Below are 16,316 nucleotides of genomic sequence, written 5' to 3'. Positions count from 1 at the left end.
ATTTGGAAGTCAAATACAAAGTAATTATAACATCAAACTGATTTTTTAAAGGGAGCACAAGACCCTAGGTTCAACCCACAGCACTGCAACAAATGAACTAGAAAGGCGGCTGAACATGAGCCTGAAACTAACCACTAAGCATCATTCCTCCGCGTCTCTGCTTCAGTTCCTGCCCAAGCTTCCATCTGTGATGGACGATCAAGTGGAAGCTGAAATATACCTTTCCTCCCATACAGCCTGCCTCGCTAGAAGGTAGGAAGATGCACCGTGGCCCCATAGCAGTGCCCAGGGTCAGGAGGGTCAGGAGGGTCAGGAGGTGAAATGGTTGATATGAAATGGTTATGAATTACAAAGAGTTAAATAAGGTAGTGTCCCATCCACACCACTGTACCCAACATTTCTCTTATGACACAAGCAACTGGATCTTCTAATGCTCTACCAAACCTTTCTTTTCTTCCTTCCTTCCTTCCTTCCTTCCTTCCTTCCTTCCTTCCTTCCTTTCTTTCTCTCTTTCTTTCTTTCTCTCTGTGAATCTGCTTAACAGACAAATAAACGTACTTACTGGCTCACCAAGTTGGGCTTTTCTTGGTCTACCACTAGAACCTTATCTCAGGTAATTCACATTTGCTCACAGATCCCCAGGAAAAGGTAACAGAACAGTTAGGGACAAAAACAAAAGATGAACAAGACATAGCATCTTTCCTTAAGAAATTCAAAATCTAGATTACTCCTGACCAACAGAGCATAAGGTTCTTCCTCTTTTAACTGTGAAATATTTTCAATGACTAAGAACCACTGTTAAAGGACAAACTTACTGCTAGCTGGATCACGATTCAACTCACTAATCCCTGTCCACATGTTCAGTGACGCACAAGGCCAGAACAGCCTGACTTTGAAAGCTTCAAATTTCTGTGAAATTTGAGGGGCTTTTATACCTCCTTTCTTAGGACGATAAAACACATCTCATGCCAGATCCTCCTTTCTTAAGTTTAGACTTAAGACCTAACTGACATGTCAAAACATGACACGAATTTTGTGTTGAAAAATGACTAAGTTTTTAAAAAGTTACCATTAAATACTCTCATAGTCACAGAAACGTTTGATAAAGAAATAAAGCAATAAAGAAAGCAAGTAAGGTGTGAGATACTCTAATACTCCCATCAGCTGAGTGGCCTTGAGAAGGCATTCAGTACAGCTGCGTACCAGTGTCTTCATCTATAAAGTGGATTACCAGCATGAAACTCAAGGACACCAGAGTGCTCTGTAAACGGAAACAGGCTGCACAAAGATTGATGGGACCTTGTAAAAACATACAGCCTCCCACTAAGCAGGCAAAAATGATAGGCTCAGAGTATGTGGGTCATAAAGCTCAATACTCCAAGTTTGGTAAAAATCGTCACTTGGTGGAAGTTAAATTTTTAACTGATCATTTTTGAACTCCAGCTCCTTATCCAGGTTTATGCAAGAGAAGTTTGGAAGGGAAGCTTCTAAATTAAAAGACGTGGTCAACTCTTCCTCCACAGTCCTGGCACATGGGTTCTGTTCCAAATTCTCCTGGTCTGGTTCATTTTTCATATTTGCTTCCGATACCTGAATTCAACCAATCCGAGCAATTGTTTCTTGCCTTTGGCCTTGGATGGCAGAGACTCAAATAAGGTAGAGAGACAGGTGTTACCTAGACATCTTCTTCTCAGGACATTTCAGAGACATCCTTGATGAGATTCCACTTGGTCATCTGACCACAGACAAAAAGAAAGGAGAACAGAGGATAGGATATGGGTGGAGGGTTCCTATAAAAATACAGAGGGGAAATTTTAGCAAAGAATGGGAGAGTTATGGAAATGGAACTTCTACCAAAATCAACAGACAAGGAAAAATTTCATGAAATGTGGTGGGTCCTAGACAGCATCCAGGCAGATTTAAATACCTGCAGCCAGAGGGAAAACTGGTACTGAAACTTCTAGCTAATCATTCCTTCTCTTCTGGGACCTCAGGGCTGCTCTCCAGTTTCCCCAGCAGGAAGCATATAGACTGGCATGGTTATCTTCAGCTTTGGACCAGCTGAGTGTATACACCCAAGAAAGACAGTTAGTTAACAACACTAGCTGATGTACAAGGTGAAGTCAACACTGATCTGAGATAAAAAAGTCACACAAGTCAGTATATATGAAAATTGGTAAACCTGGGGAATGTTCATTTCTAGAAAACTAAAACTATATTTTAAAAAGCACTAAAAGTTTAATGTTAGCTGGGTAGTGGTGGTGCACGGGCAGAAGCTAGGAGAGTGAATATGCCTACTGTGTGAATTATGTGGATGCACATATACAGAGACCAGTGCCTCTGTGCACGGGCAGAGACCAGGAGAGTGAATGTGTACGTTGTGTAAGTTATGTGGGTGTGTACATACAGAGACAATGTGCCTGTGTGAATGGTAGAGACCAGGAGACTGAATGTACATTGTATGAGTTATGTGGGTGTTTATATATAGAGGCAATGTTCCTGTGTACATGGGCAGAGACCAGGGGTGTTTATGAAGTGCTGACCTGTACTACTCCCTATCCATGCCTTTGGGGCAGGGTCTCTCCCTCAACCCCATACTTGCGTCTCCCAGATATGCTGAAAGCCAGCAAACACCTGTGATCCTCCTGTCTCAACTCCCCTCAGAGGAAATATAACTGCTATGTTATAGTCACATGCAGTACCTATAGCTCATTATGTGTGTGCTAAAATCTGAACTCCACTCTTCATAATTGCAGGGGAAACACTCCTAACTACAGAGCCACCTCTCCAGCCCTAAGAAAACTCAGCTTTTAAAAATTAACTTTAAAAGACTGAGGATACCATCCTCCAGTGGTAAAATTATTTGCCTAGTATACCCAAGATCTTCTCTTACATTCCTAACACACACACACACACACACACACACACACACACACACACACACACACAAATACAAGACAGGTCGGGTAAGCTAGTTATTTTAAAGCAGCATGTCAAATTCACTGACAATTCTATCATGTTTACTGACTATGATTAGGGCACTTAACTTTCAGAACGTTGCAATCCTTGAATACAGTTCCTCATGTTGTAGTGACAGTGACCCCTAACCATAAAATTATTTTTGTTGCTACTTCATAACTCTAATGTTGCTACTGCTATAAATCATATTATAAATCTGTTTTCTGGTGGGCATTGCATACCTGATATGTTGCTTTCAGATGCAGCCAGAGAGAATGCCCTCAGTTATATTTCCAGAAATGTTTTGATAACATGTGCTTCAAAAGATAGAACATTAAAATTTGTTTGAAAGAAATTAGTCTTTGTTTGGAAATATTCCAGATGGGGTAGAAGAGGTAGTTTTAGCTTATGAAAAGTTACTTTTCACAAGTTCACATGCTTTTCACCTATTAACTATTCATTTTTAATACTCTAATCAAGTGATTCTCAGCTCTAGGTTGGGACCCCTTTAGGGGCTAAACAGCCTTTTTTTAAAAAAAAGATATATTTATTTGTATTTTACACATATATTTTGCATATATATATATATATATATATATATATATATATATATATATGTCTGTGCACCATGTATATGCATTACCCTCACAGATCAGAAGAGGGCGTCTGAACTCATGGAACTGGTGTTACAGATAGTTGTGAGCCATCATGTGGGTTCGGGGAACAGAACCCAGGTTTCCTGCAAGAGCAGAAAGTACTTTTCTCTCCAGCCCCCGGTTCTTACAATCTTTATATTCTCTTTTTTCTAATGTTCCTTGAAGCTTGAACTCCAGCTCCTTATCCAGATCTTTAAGGATTGTCTAAGAGCCCTAGTTCTTAACATTTATGTCTTCTCTTCTCTGATGTTCCTTTAACTTTAGGTTTAGGGTCTATATCTCTGATGTACCAATTGGAGCTGAGTACTTCTGCAGCTTTAATTAATAGGAAAGCCCACGTGGAAAAAGGAAAGAGAGAGAGAGTAAGGTAAATAGCCAGAGACAGAGAAGACAGATGGGCAGCTGTTAAGAACACTTCCACATAAGCCTGAGAACCTGAGTTCACGTCTCAGAACAATGGTGGAATAAAATAACACACTCCCACAAGTTGCCCTCTGATCCTCTCACATGTGCCCTGACAATAAATGAATGTAATTTGTTTAATTGAAATGGCAGTTACAGTGAAACACCTTTGTAATCTCCAGATTCATATAGTGAGATGAGAAGTGACAGAATCACGTGAAAACTCACTGGTCAGCTAGCCTAAAGGGCTCTGCAGCAGGAACAAGAGAGACCTTGAAAGAGCCAGAGTTGGGGTCAATCTAAGGCCAGTGGGAAAATTCCACCACAAACCTCTGAGCACTAAGACCCCTCTGTTCCAGGAAGGATAGAGCCAGCTTAGTCCCTGAAAGAAAACACAAGCCAATTGTTAGACAAAGCCACCTGTGACTCCCAACCAACTCTCTTTGGAAAGTCCTGAATGGTCCACTGACCATGAATCAATTTGAAGGTCTTTCTTCACTCTACCAATAGTACCTTGCCCAGTTACTGTTGATTGAATTCTGCGCTTATCAAATGTATATAATTCCCTGTTAGAATCTGCTCAGGGATGTCTCCCTCTTGAAGCAGGGCAGCCTCAATGTGATGGAACACTAAAACTCCTCTTGTTTTTGCATCGATCACCACCTCTCTGAGTCTCATTCAAGGGCTGGTAGAGATCCAACTCGAACCTCACACCCTGCCTCAGCAAGACAGAAGTTAAGGCTAGCTCCTTAAAGGTGTCTGCACTTTTGTGGAGGAATTGATCATTACCAATCACTCACCCTATATCCCTCTGTCCCTCTCCCTATTTCCTACCCCTTCTTCCTCTTTCTAAACAGGGAAATACATACATACATACATACATACATACATACATACATACATACATACATACATATATACATACTGTTTTAGAAAACAAGGTAGCGAGAACCACCTGAGGAGGAACAATTAAGTTGTCCTCTGGCCAACACACACACACACACACACACACACACACACACACACACACACAAATCACGTTTCAATCCAGACTTTCCCAGATCCGATCTGTGACTTTGAGCAATCCAGTCACTTTGAACCCCTTTTATTTCTACATCTGTAAGTGGAACAGTGTGAACATCTGGGTTCTTCGTGTTGTCTTGCCAGAACAGCACCTCTCCATTCTGTTAAGAGCTCCTTCCACTGGTGCTTTCTGTGGTGGCTGCCAAGGGACTTGGGAGAGAGTAGGTCTCAGTAAGCCTCTTTTTACGTAGAAGTTATACAACATATGTCAGCTAAAACACCAGCTACACATTTGTGGCTGGTAACCCATGTTTAAGGGCAGAACTTTTATTCCAGGTCTATACTCCCTAACAATAATTAAAGCAGACTTTATAAAAGTAAAGATCTGGGAGAAAGAGAATCCAGGTTCTAGTTTTCCAAGTCAGCTCTACCTACAGCTTCTGCCAGTTTGGCTCTCCCTCTTCTATTGGGGCGTCTGAGACTCATAGGAGCTCTGATGAAGAATAAAATTCCTCTTTTCTAGGGATACCATGGTATTAAAGGCTATACTGACTGTAAAGCACCAGAATGAGGTCTTGACACAGTAACTTTTAATAAATAATACATATAATCATTTATGAGTTCCTCAAAATTTCCAAAACCTTCAAAACTAAAGACTAAATCAACGCACACCTTGTAAACATCACACACACACCTTCTGATAAATGAGTCCTTTGGTCAATGAGCTGAATATGAATATCAGTAGTTTGTCTGAGACTAGCAAGACGATAGTAAAATTATCAGACACCCTCAAGACCTTGAGTTATACTATGGTTTCTCATACTAACTCTTCCTGCCATCGTGCTTGGCCCCATCTCTGTCCAACACTACTCTCTATATCTATTGATGAAGCCAACTGTTTCCTTTTCTTCATGTCCTTTTGCCACTTCCTCTTGTTACACCTTGTGTGTGTGTGCATGCATATGTGTGTGTGTTAGCAGTATTCTCACTGAAGTCACTATGGCTGATACAAAAGTTATCTTGCTGACTTTTTGAATGTCAATAGAGCAACTTCTGTTAATTTTAAGAAATGCACATAGAGCTGGGAGAATGGCTCAGTCAGCAATGTACTTGCCATGAAACATGAGGACTTGAATCTGAATCTCCAGCACCCATGTGGAAAGCTGAGTACAGAAGCATACACCTGTGATCCCAACCTGTAGGGGATGGGTGCAGGCAGGGGGCACAGACAGAAGGATCCCTAAGGCTAACTGAACTGATGAGTTCCAGGTTAAAGAGAGAAAATTGGTCTCAAAAAACAAGGCGGATAGTGACTATAGAAACTACGGGACATTGATCTCTGACCTATACACACATACGAACACATACAGACTACAGAAACACACACACACCAAGTGTCATAGTGAATGCTTGTAATCTCACCTCTGGGGAAACAGAGAAAGAGGGGTCACTTAGGCCCTGCTGGACAAGAAGCTTAGTCTACTTAGTAAGTCCCAGGTCAGTGAGACCATCTCATAAAAACAGACTGCTTAGTCAGCTCCTAAGAAAAACACTTGAGGTCTTCCTTTGGCCTCCACACACATGTGCACACACATTCATGAGCATGTACTGTGGAGAGATTTTTGATTTACCTCTAGGAATTTGATAGGAATTTGACATTGGGCTAGCACAACCAAGTAGGCTCAAGGTAATTACAGCCCAGGACTGTATTGCATCTTGTATCTTGGTTATCCTGATAAGCCCCTAGATACAGTGACCACAGGATTTTGTGTATTGCCTTGTTTGATTACTTTGATTATTGCCTTTTTTATTCCTTGACTACTTTGTTCATGCTTTGTTTATTCCTTAACTACTTTGTTTCATCCTTAGGACTTACCATATTTTTTATGTATATAGAATGATATAAAAGTAGACTAGAAAAAATACTCTTTAGCCCCAGCATTGGCTGGAGTCATGTTATAGTATTTTCTAATTGTCGTTTTCTCTTCAACCCTTACTCCATCCCTAGAAACCCCATTGACTGACTGAGCTGGATTGGTCAATATACAAATATAAACAGACATGTGTGTATGCACACACATGGTGGGTACACCTGAACATACCCATGGGAGGAAGCACATGGTGAATGATGATGCCTATCAGAATTATAGGAACTTGTAAATGCAAAGTTTCTATGGCAATGGAGACTTTGTGGATGTAACAAATAAGGACCTGAGATGGGCATATTATAGTCTATATTATTCAAGTACCCCCAATATAATCAAGTGGATCTTTAAATGTAGACGATGGAGGAAGAAGACAGTATAGTCAAAGTATGTGACAAAAAAACAAAGCCAGACAGAAGGTACACTCCAGACTCTGAGGTTGGAGGAAAGGTGTCAGGAACCAATCTGTAGAAGCTGTAAAGACAAAAACAGATTCTGTCCTGGAGCCAAAGATCTCTCCAACACTTTGATTTGAGTAAGATAAGTTAGGACTGAACAACAGAACTAAAATAATAAGCCTCTGTTGTTTTAAGTCACAGGCTAACAAACTACAATTAATTTTCTTTTTCTGGCCAAATATCAATGCTCTGAAATAGCAGTCAGTGAGCTTTTCAGATATTGAGCAAGCACTTCATTTCAGTGTGAAAACCAATGATGAAATGCTTAACTCTCCACAGCTCATCAGACCCTTAAGCACAGGGTATCACCCAACCCTCCTATAATCCTAGCTTTTGAGAGTCTAGGCTTGGAGGATCATGAGTTCAAGTCCAAGTTCATGTCTCACGTAACACCATGCCAGCACAAAAGCTATTTTGTGAACTACTCACTACTTCCTCTCAAAGAGGAATCTTACATGACCAGTGTTTTTAAGCATTTAAGAGGATGCGTCCCCTAAAACAGCACTTATAGACAACAGCAGATGGTGTACAAAACCCATCTTAGGCTCTCCTACAAAGACATCAGATTAATCTAATAGCAAACATGTTACAGAAGCATGGTTGTTATACATGCTGCTAAACTAATAATAAACTAATAAACTAATAATATTCCAGTCCAACATCTTGATAATTCTCAAAATTATTTCCTCTTAAGGTTATTCATAAAAATTAACAGTTGGTGATTATTTTTAAAAAGAGAGGAAATATATCATATAAACAGCAATGACAGCATTATAACAGTGGTCTACTAAAGGATCCGGAGTGTGACCTTCACTGGACTAGGTTCTGATTGTAGCTAATACTCACTCTTCAAGTCTCAGGAATCCACAATGTACCAATGCCTTCTTTCCTCTAAGAGTCCTGATAGGATGCTCGGGACACCTTGAATCCTTAGAAATGTATTCCTAAACATTGTCTTTTTATTTCCCTTCTTTTGATATACTAGTTAACTTACCACAGTAAAAACTAAGTTTTTAAAATTTACCTTATTGTATTAAATACCATCAAATACTGGTAAGGAAACAATGTTAAGTTAGCCTTGCTTCTGCCCATCCTTTTTGTTTGTTTGCTTGCTTGCTTATTTGTTTTGAGATAAGTTTTCTCTGTGTAATCTGGCAGTGCTAAAACTCACTTTGTATACCAGACTGACATGAACTCACAGAGATCCATTCAGCTCTGCCTCCTGAGTGCTGGGATTAAAGATGTGTGCCACCAGCATGCCCAGCAAGTCTGTCCATCTTAATCCAAATATTTTTCCTCTGTTTCTTTGTTTGTAATCTTGTGAGGAAAAAGACAACAACCTAGTTCATTTATATTCATTTTCTAATATCTTTCTCTAGTGAATGATCTTATTTTTAGTAGCCCACCAAAAGCTGTAGAATAAAACTCCAGATTCTGAGCCTGTACTTTCAGACACATAGATGCTCCCTGCTTTCTCCTCTGTATAATTCCACTAGTTTTGTTTATACTCAGTCCTTCAGGAGTAGCTTCTATCTTTGGACATGGTGAAGTACATTCATCAGAGGCAGAAGGATTGCTATGAGTTCAAGGCTGGTCTGTATGATGAAAATGGCTTCCATTCTCCCTCCATGCTTCCTCTTTCCAGTCCTTTCCTTACCTAAGTTCCTTCCTTGTGAGTACTGCCCAACTGTGACTTGGGCATTAACTTCCTTCCTGAATCATCTTCTAAATCTTGTAGACTGCACGTTCACTATTTCTTTCTTGGTCACTTGCTCATTTCTCTTGTGCTTGCTTCCTCTCTGCTCTTCTCCAGCATCAATTCCAGACTGGCTTCTAACTCAAGAGGAGCGTAGGCTGGATTTGAACTCATTATCCTACAACCCTAGGCTATCAAAAGCTAGGATTATAGGCCGGTTGGATGATACCCTGTGCTTAAGGCCTGTTTTTCTTAACACCATCTTGGTGCTTTTTTTTATTGATTCACCAGTTAACTTACCAAATGAGGTTGTCTTTTCTCTCCAACTATGCAAGAAAAAGGGAGCCATACTTCTAGCTCCTTGGCTTAATGACTTGCATACTACATAGACAATCTGATTAACACAGAATTGGAAGATATTTGGTATAATGCCTATGCTATAAATTAAACATGCCAGCGTTGTCATCTGTCACAACCCATGTGATTAGTACTTTGAAGAGAACTGAAAACAGAAGGAGAAAAAGGTTATGCTAAAGGAAGAATGAAAGTTTAGTCACTTACTCTGAACAGTGGTAGAGTTGGGTGAAAAGCAGGAAATGAGGGCCGAAAAGAGACAAGGAAGACAAAGAAGGCCTCAACTCTGACTGCAAAGGGAGACTCAAGCGAAGTTGAGAACACACATGATACAGTTGCAGTATGATACTTAAAAAAATAACTAGAATCCCATGGTTATCATTGTAGAAGCTCAATCATCTTAAAATATAATCAGACAAACATCTAAAATTTCATCAAGGATCATAATACATCGTCTAGATAACTCAGCATGATATTATCATTAAAAACACACACAAAACAAAAAAAAATCTGCTCCAAATAACATCAAGACATTTTGGTTAGACCATATTCAACAAAGTTTAAAAAGTCTCTGACTGGCTGCAAGAGACAGTACGGTACTCTAAAAAGAACTCCTATTGACACATGCCAGTGTCAGAAACCCCACTGGACACTGGACAAGCCCTGCACTGTGGACTTTTCAAATGACTGGATTAGGTTGTTTCCTGGCAACAGATTAAATTGAGATTGTTTAGAACAACACCACTTGGGGAGGGTAAAAAGTTAGATAAGATGAAGAAATGTCACCGAAAGTTCCTGCAAACTTGAGGACTCACGTTCTTTGCTTCCTAGTTAATGCTGTGTGCAGAAGTATACCTTAAAGATGGCGTTTTACTAATAAAATGGTTCCCATTTTCTCACACAGGAGAATTATATCATTTGGGGTCCTTGATCATTATAAATCACTGTCTCTTTTCAAAGACAAAGCTCTTCCATTTAATCCAAATCCAAGATTGAGGAATAGTGAGGTGCTAAGTGTTATCACCAGTCGTGTTAGGAACGTCTGAAGAAACTAACCTTAAAACAAAATGTTCTTGGTCAAATTTCAGACATATATAGTTAAACAACTGACTGGCCCCACTACATTAAAGATTAAAGGAAGCCATAATAACTCTAGAGAGCTTATACACACACAAGTGAGTCTCTCTTTTACATCCTAGTTTTATTAAATATTGCTTTTCTGGAATATGTTTAACAACTCCCAAAAACATTTCTGAGTAAGGATTAAAAGAGGTCATATTAAAATACAGCTTCAATATAAAGTTTGTCACAGTTTTACATATTTAAAACTGACAGACCTACCTTAAAATAAAATAAAACAAAAATCAAAAAGGATCATTACACCCAAAACATAAGAAACAATTAAATAAACATGTTTGGCATTTTCATTTTTATAGGATAAAACAGACTATTAAATCTATTACTGGCACATGGACACTGATCTGTTACCTAGTTTGAAATGTGTCACATTTAAACACACTATACAAGATCAACATACAAAAAAAATTGATGGCCTTTTTGACGAATGCACCCTGAAAATGTTGCCAGTTTAGAATATTTAGCCCTTAGGGGTTAAAAAATAAAGTCATTTTCCATTTTAAAACTGATGGCTGAATTCAGCCTTTTTGTGTGTGTATGTATTGTTTGATTTGTCAGCCTTCCTCGTTTAAAAACAATAGTATCTATGGATGCCCACCAGGGGGCAGTGTAAGATTAGCCATTAAATCACGACAGCTGCAAATATGCGTTCACCTTGTCCTGGAGGGTTCCTCTCTGCAAACCTCTTCGGAATGTTGCTGTCCATCACTGGCGCGGCAACAGAAGAGATCTGCTGTCTAGGAAGTCTGCCTGCTGAGTGGTACCTGAAGCCATATCATAAATAACTAGACTATTATACTAACAGGTTCTTGTGAGAGGGATTGATGTTTTCTGAGTTAGGTGAAGAAAAACTAGCATTTTGGATTTCAGGACCACAGCTGGTGTCCCAAGAGGTGCAATTGGTGGCAAACTGGGAGGGATGGTGAGGCAAAACTGAACATTCCATTCCAGCTGTGTTGCTTGGTCTGGGAACAGCTCTAACTTCATTATATGCACACAGTCCCGGAGAATGTGTGTCGGTGCTCCCAACAGCTTGGTGAAGGCTATAAGTGTGTTGGCTTTAAATGGTGGTCCTGCAACTCTTGTTTCGAAGAATTTCTCCAAACCTTGAAACTCATCATGTTTCCATTGTCCTGCACTTTCAGGCGTCACTTTTAGCTGAAGGGTCTGGTTGGTTTTGGGACTAAGTGCTACTCTGCATTTCAGGGCATCTGTCTCGAACAAGATTACACCAGGCTCATTGGAAATGATCAGCTGCAACGTTTCCTGTTGGATAATTCTTTGACGGTGTGGTCTCATGATGACAGATCCAAGGAATCTCTCAAGTGGGGAACAAAGGCACAAGGCCTGGCATTGGAGAGGGTAGAAGTAGAATGTTCAAGGCACTGTGAGTGAAAATGGTGGGTATGGATGCTGCCCAGGAGCACTGAGGTAGTTTTCGAGGCGGAGGCATGTCTGGGAACTTGTGCCAGCTCGAGGGGAATGAGAAACATCTGGACCAGGAGAATGTAGAGATGGGTTAGCTGGTGACATTCCAGGCAAAAGGGGTTGCTGGTAAGGGTCCCAAGACTTGAGGAGACCCAGGCCAGTTTCCTGCTTGTCCACGTGGTGATACCATAGTGTATGGAGATCTAGCATTAACAGTTCCATGTGGACTAGCAAAACTGGCCCCTGGCCCTATTGAGATTCCATGCAAGGATGAGAGAGAGTTGGAACAAATGATACTGGTGATGGGGCTCTCAGAGCCCCGCTGAGGGAGCTTGGAGCATGCAGATTTCCTGGATACTGTGTGCGTATCAGAGGGGAACTGATTAACTGTGCTATGATAGGATGTAGGAGGTGAAGTAAGAGGGTAAGCACCTGATGTCCCTGGTTGCTTTGGAAATGACTGTTGCTGAGGTGGCTGGAGCCGTGATACTAAAGAGTCCATCGTATCACCTCCTATAGGAGAGTGAGGGTTATCATCCTCATTTACAGATCTTCTCCGAGCACCATGATTGCTTTCAACAAGCATGTTCAGGAAAGTCTTTAATCCTGGTGCAGGATAGAGGCCTTCAACTAACTGGCTGTTATCAAAAAGACTGTAGGCACTGTCCTGTATTGCCACGATGCCTTGACTACAGCAGTATATGTCAATGCAGTACATGTTCCTGAAGGCCAGTCTGGCGTGGGTGGATGATTGTGGTAATATGGAGAAACACTGGTAGGTGGTGTTAGTTCTCTGAGTCTAGCCCAGCATTGGAACAGTAGGGAGTTTGTTGATGGCATTTAATGGTGTTTGAGTATCAAACAAAACCTGTAAAAACTGAACAACATTTGGTGTTTATTGAGCATTTCTTGAAGTTAATGGAGAATGGTATTGTGACAGTTACGGCAACCTAAGTTTTGGCTAACTGTTTCCAAAGAAATGTGAAATTTCTGATGAATGGAATTCCACTGGACACTAATTGAATTTCCTTTGGTGGTTCCATAACAAAAGGATAAGTGTTCGATAATTATAAACATGAACTTCTGAGAAAATATTCAGATGAGAAGGTATGTCTGGTAGAGAACGTGCAAATTCCAACACGCACTCATATAATCAAGCAATGCTACTCCAGTCATTAAGAAACATTTCAACTACTTTTCTACCAACAGGTTCAGACAACAGATTTTCATATGTCAGGTAAACATGTCGGGATGGTCCTTACTCCCTGGTAGAAGTGCCATTATGTGTTCGAGGTTCTTCCTCACTTTCTCGTCTATTAGTTTGAGTGTATCTAGTTTTATCTGGTGGTCTTTGATCCACTTGGACTTGATCTTTGTACAAGTCAATAAGAATGGATTAATTTGCACTTTCTATATGCTTACCACCAGTTGAAATAGCACCATTTGTTGAAAATGCCGTCTTTTTTCCATTGGATGGTTTTAGCTCCTTTGTAAAAGATCAAGTGACTATAGATATGTGGGTTCATTTCTAGATCTTCAATTCTATTTCATTGATCTACCTGCTTGTCTCTGTACCAATACCATACAGTTTTTAATCACTCTTGCTCTGTAATAGAGCTGGAGGTTAGGGATGCTGATTCCCCCAGAAGTCCTTTATTGTTGAGGACAGTTTTTGCTATCCTGGGTTTTTTGTTATTCCAAATGAATTTGCAAATTGTTCTAACTCTGTGAAGAATTGGATTCTTGCATTGAATCTGTAGATCGCTTTCAGCAAAATGGCCATTTTTACTATATTAATCCTGCCAATGGGACATTTTTCAATCTTCTAAGATCTTCTTCAATTTCTTTCTTCACAGACTTGAAGTTCTTGTCATACTGACCTTTCATTTGCTTTGTTAGTCACACTGAGGTATTTTATGTTATTTGGGACTATTGTGAAGGGTGTCATTTCCCTAATTTCTTTCTCAGCCTTTTTATCCTTTGAGTAGAGGAAGGCTATTGATTTATTTGAGTTAATTGTATACCCAGCCACTTTGCTGAAGTTGTTTATCAGGTTTAGTAGTTCTCTGGTGGAATTTTTGGGATCACTTAAGTATATTATTATATTATCTGCAAGTAGTGATATTTTGACTTCTTCCTTTCCAATATGTTTCCCTTTGACCTCCTTTTGTTGTCTAATTGCTCTGCCTGGGACTATATTGAATAGTTAGAGAAAGAGTGGGCAGCCCACTTTTGTAATCCCAGCACAGGGGAGATAGAGACAGACAGATCTCTGGGCCCAGTGATCTCTCAGAACAGCCTACATAGCAGTCTCCAGGGTAGTAAGAGACCCTGTCTCGAAAACAAGGTGGGAGACCATTAAGATAGCTCAGGAGGCTAAGCACTTCTCTGCAACTATGACAACTGAACTCCATTCCCAAGTAAAGAGGGAAGGAGAGGAATTCACAAAGGTGTGCTCTGACCACATGTATGCCTTGAGAGGCCACATGGACATACATAATAATAACAATAATTCAATTAAAATTTTGTTTCAAAAGAGGTAAATCTGGGGGAATGGCTCAGTCAATATAGTGTTTAAGGCACAAATATGAGAACCTGAATTTGATACCCTAAAACTTGCATTTAAAAGCTGAGCGTGATGGCATGAGAGTGTAAACCCAGCATGGAGAGATAGACACACAGTTCCGAAGGTTTGCCAGCTCATACATCTAGTTGAATCAGCTGGCTGTGCATTGAGCAACAGGTCCTGTCTCCAAAATAAAATAGAGGGGCAGTAGAGATGGCTCAGCCACTTAAACAGTATATAGATTTCTTACATAGGACCAGAATTTGGTTCCCAGCACCAACATGAGGTAGCTCACAACAACAGCTTGTAAGTCCAGCTACAAGGCTGTGAACCCTCTTTTGAAATGTTCAGGTACCCACATCGACCCCTACATTCACACATACACAGTAACTTTTTTGTAATAAATCCAATGCCAATTTCTGTCATACACATGCATATACACACATGTATACTTAAACACAGAAAAAGCAGAATTGTATGTATATACCATGCACACATACAAAGGCCTTACTTCTCCTGTCCTGGTGGCTATGTTTATGGACTAGAGGGATAACACTAAGAGTCACAAATGAACAAACAAAAGCCTCTCAAATTCTGGAAGCACTTACCCACTGCCAACAATCCAATTACAAAAAAACATATAAAGAAAAGAATGAGTACCTTTTTCTGCTAGAGGTCTATAACAAATTTTCTCACCAATGCAGTCACCTCAAACCTACAAAGTTCGTTTAAACAAATCTGCTCCATTGATCTTTATTGTGTAGTCTACAGACCAGGTCAGCACTTCTAGAGGATTTAATACTTTTCTGCTTAAATGTCAACATGAGCAAACCTATGACTTAAACACATGAGAGTCCTCCATCCTCAATCTATACGGGAAACACTTTTTTTTTTTATTAACTTGAGTATTTCTTATATACATTTCGAGTGTTATTCCCTTTCCCAGTTTCCAGGCAAACATCCCCCTCCCCCCTCCCCTTCCTTATGGGTGTTCCCCTCCCCACCCTCCCCCCATTGCCGCCCTCCCCCCATAGTCTAGTTCACTGGGGGTTCAGTCTTAGCAGGATCCAGGGCTTCCCCTTCCACTGGTGCTCTTACTAGGATATTCATTGCTACCTATGAGGTCAGAGTCCAGGGTCAGTCCATGTATAGTCTTTAGGTAGTGGCTTAGTCCCTGGAAGCTCTGGTTGCTTGACATTGTTGTACTTTTGGGGTCTCGAGCCCCTTCAAGCTCTTCCAGTTCTTTCTCTGATTCCTTCAACGGGGGACCTATTCTCAGTTCAGTGGTTTGCTGCTGGCATTCGCCTCTGTATTTGCTGAATTCTGGCTGTGTCTCTCAGGAGCGATCTACATCCGGCTCCTGTCAGTCTGCACTTCTTTGCTTCATCCATCTTGTCTAATTGGGTGGCTGTATATGTATGGGCCACATGTGGGGCAGGCTCTGAATGGGTGTTCCTTCAGTCTCTGTTTTAATCTTTGCCTCTCCCTTCCCTGCCAAGGGTATTCTTTTTCCTCATTTAAAGAAGGAGTGAAGCATTCACATTTTGATCATCCGTCTTGAGTTTCGTTTGTTCTAGGGATCTAGGGTAATTCAAGCATTTGGGCTAATAGCCACTTATCAATGAGTGCATACCATGTATGTCTTTCTGTGATTGGGTTAGCTCACTCAGGATGATATTTTCCAGTTCCAACCATTTGCCTACGAATTTCATA

General features: G+C 40.4%; 1 pseudogene; it reads right to left on the bottom strand.

Moving 5' to 3' along the window:
* Positions 1 to 3,589: 3,589 nt before the first annotated feature.
* On the bottom strand, positions 3,590 to 13,397 carry Med14-ps2 (mediator complex subunit 14, pseudogene 2; annotated as a pseudogene).
* Between the last annotated feature and the right edge of the window lie 2,919 nt (positions 13,398 to 16,316).

This window comes from Rattus norvegicus, chromosome 2 (genome assembly GCF_036323735.1).
Source record: "Rattus norvegicus strain BN/NHsdMcwi chromosome 2, GRCr8, whole genome shotgun sequence".
Taxonomy (NCBI): domain Eukaryota; kingdom Metazoa; phylum Chordata; class Mammalia; order Rodentia; family Muridae; genus Rattus; species Rattus norvegicus.
This window is presented reverse-complemented; position numbering and strand designations above follow the sequence as displayed.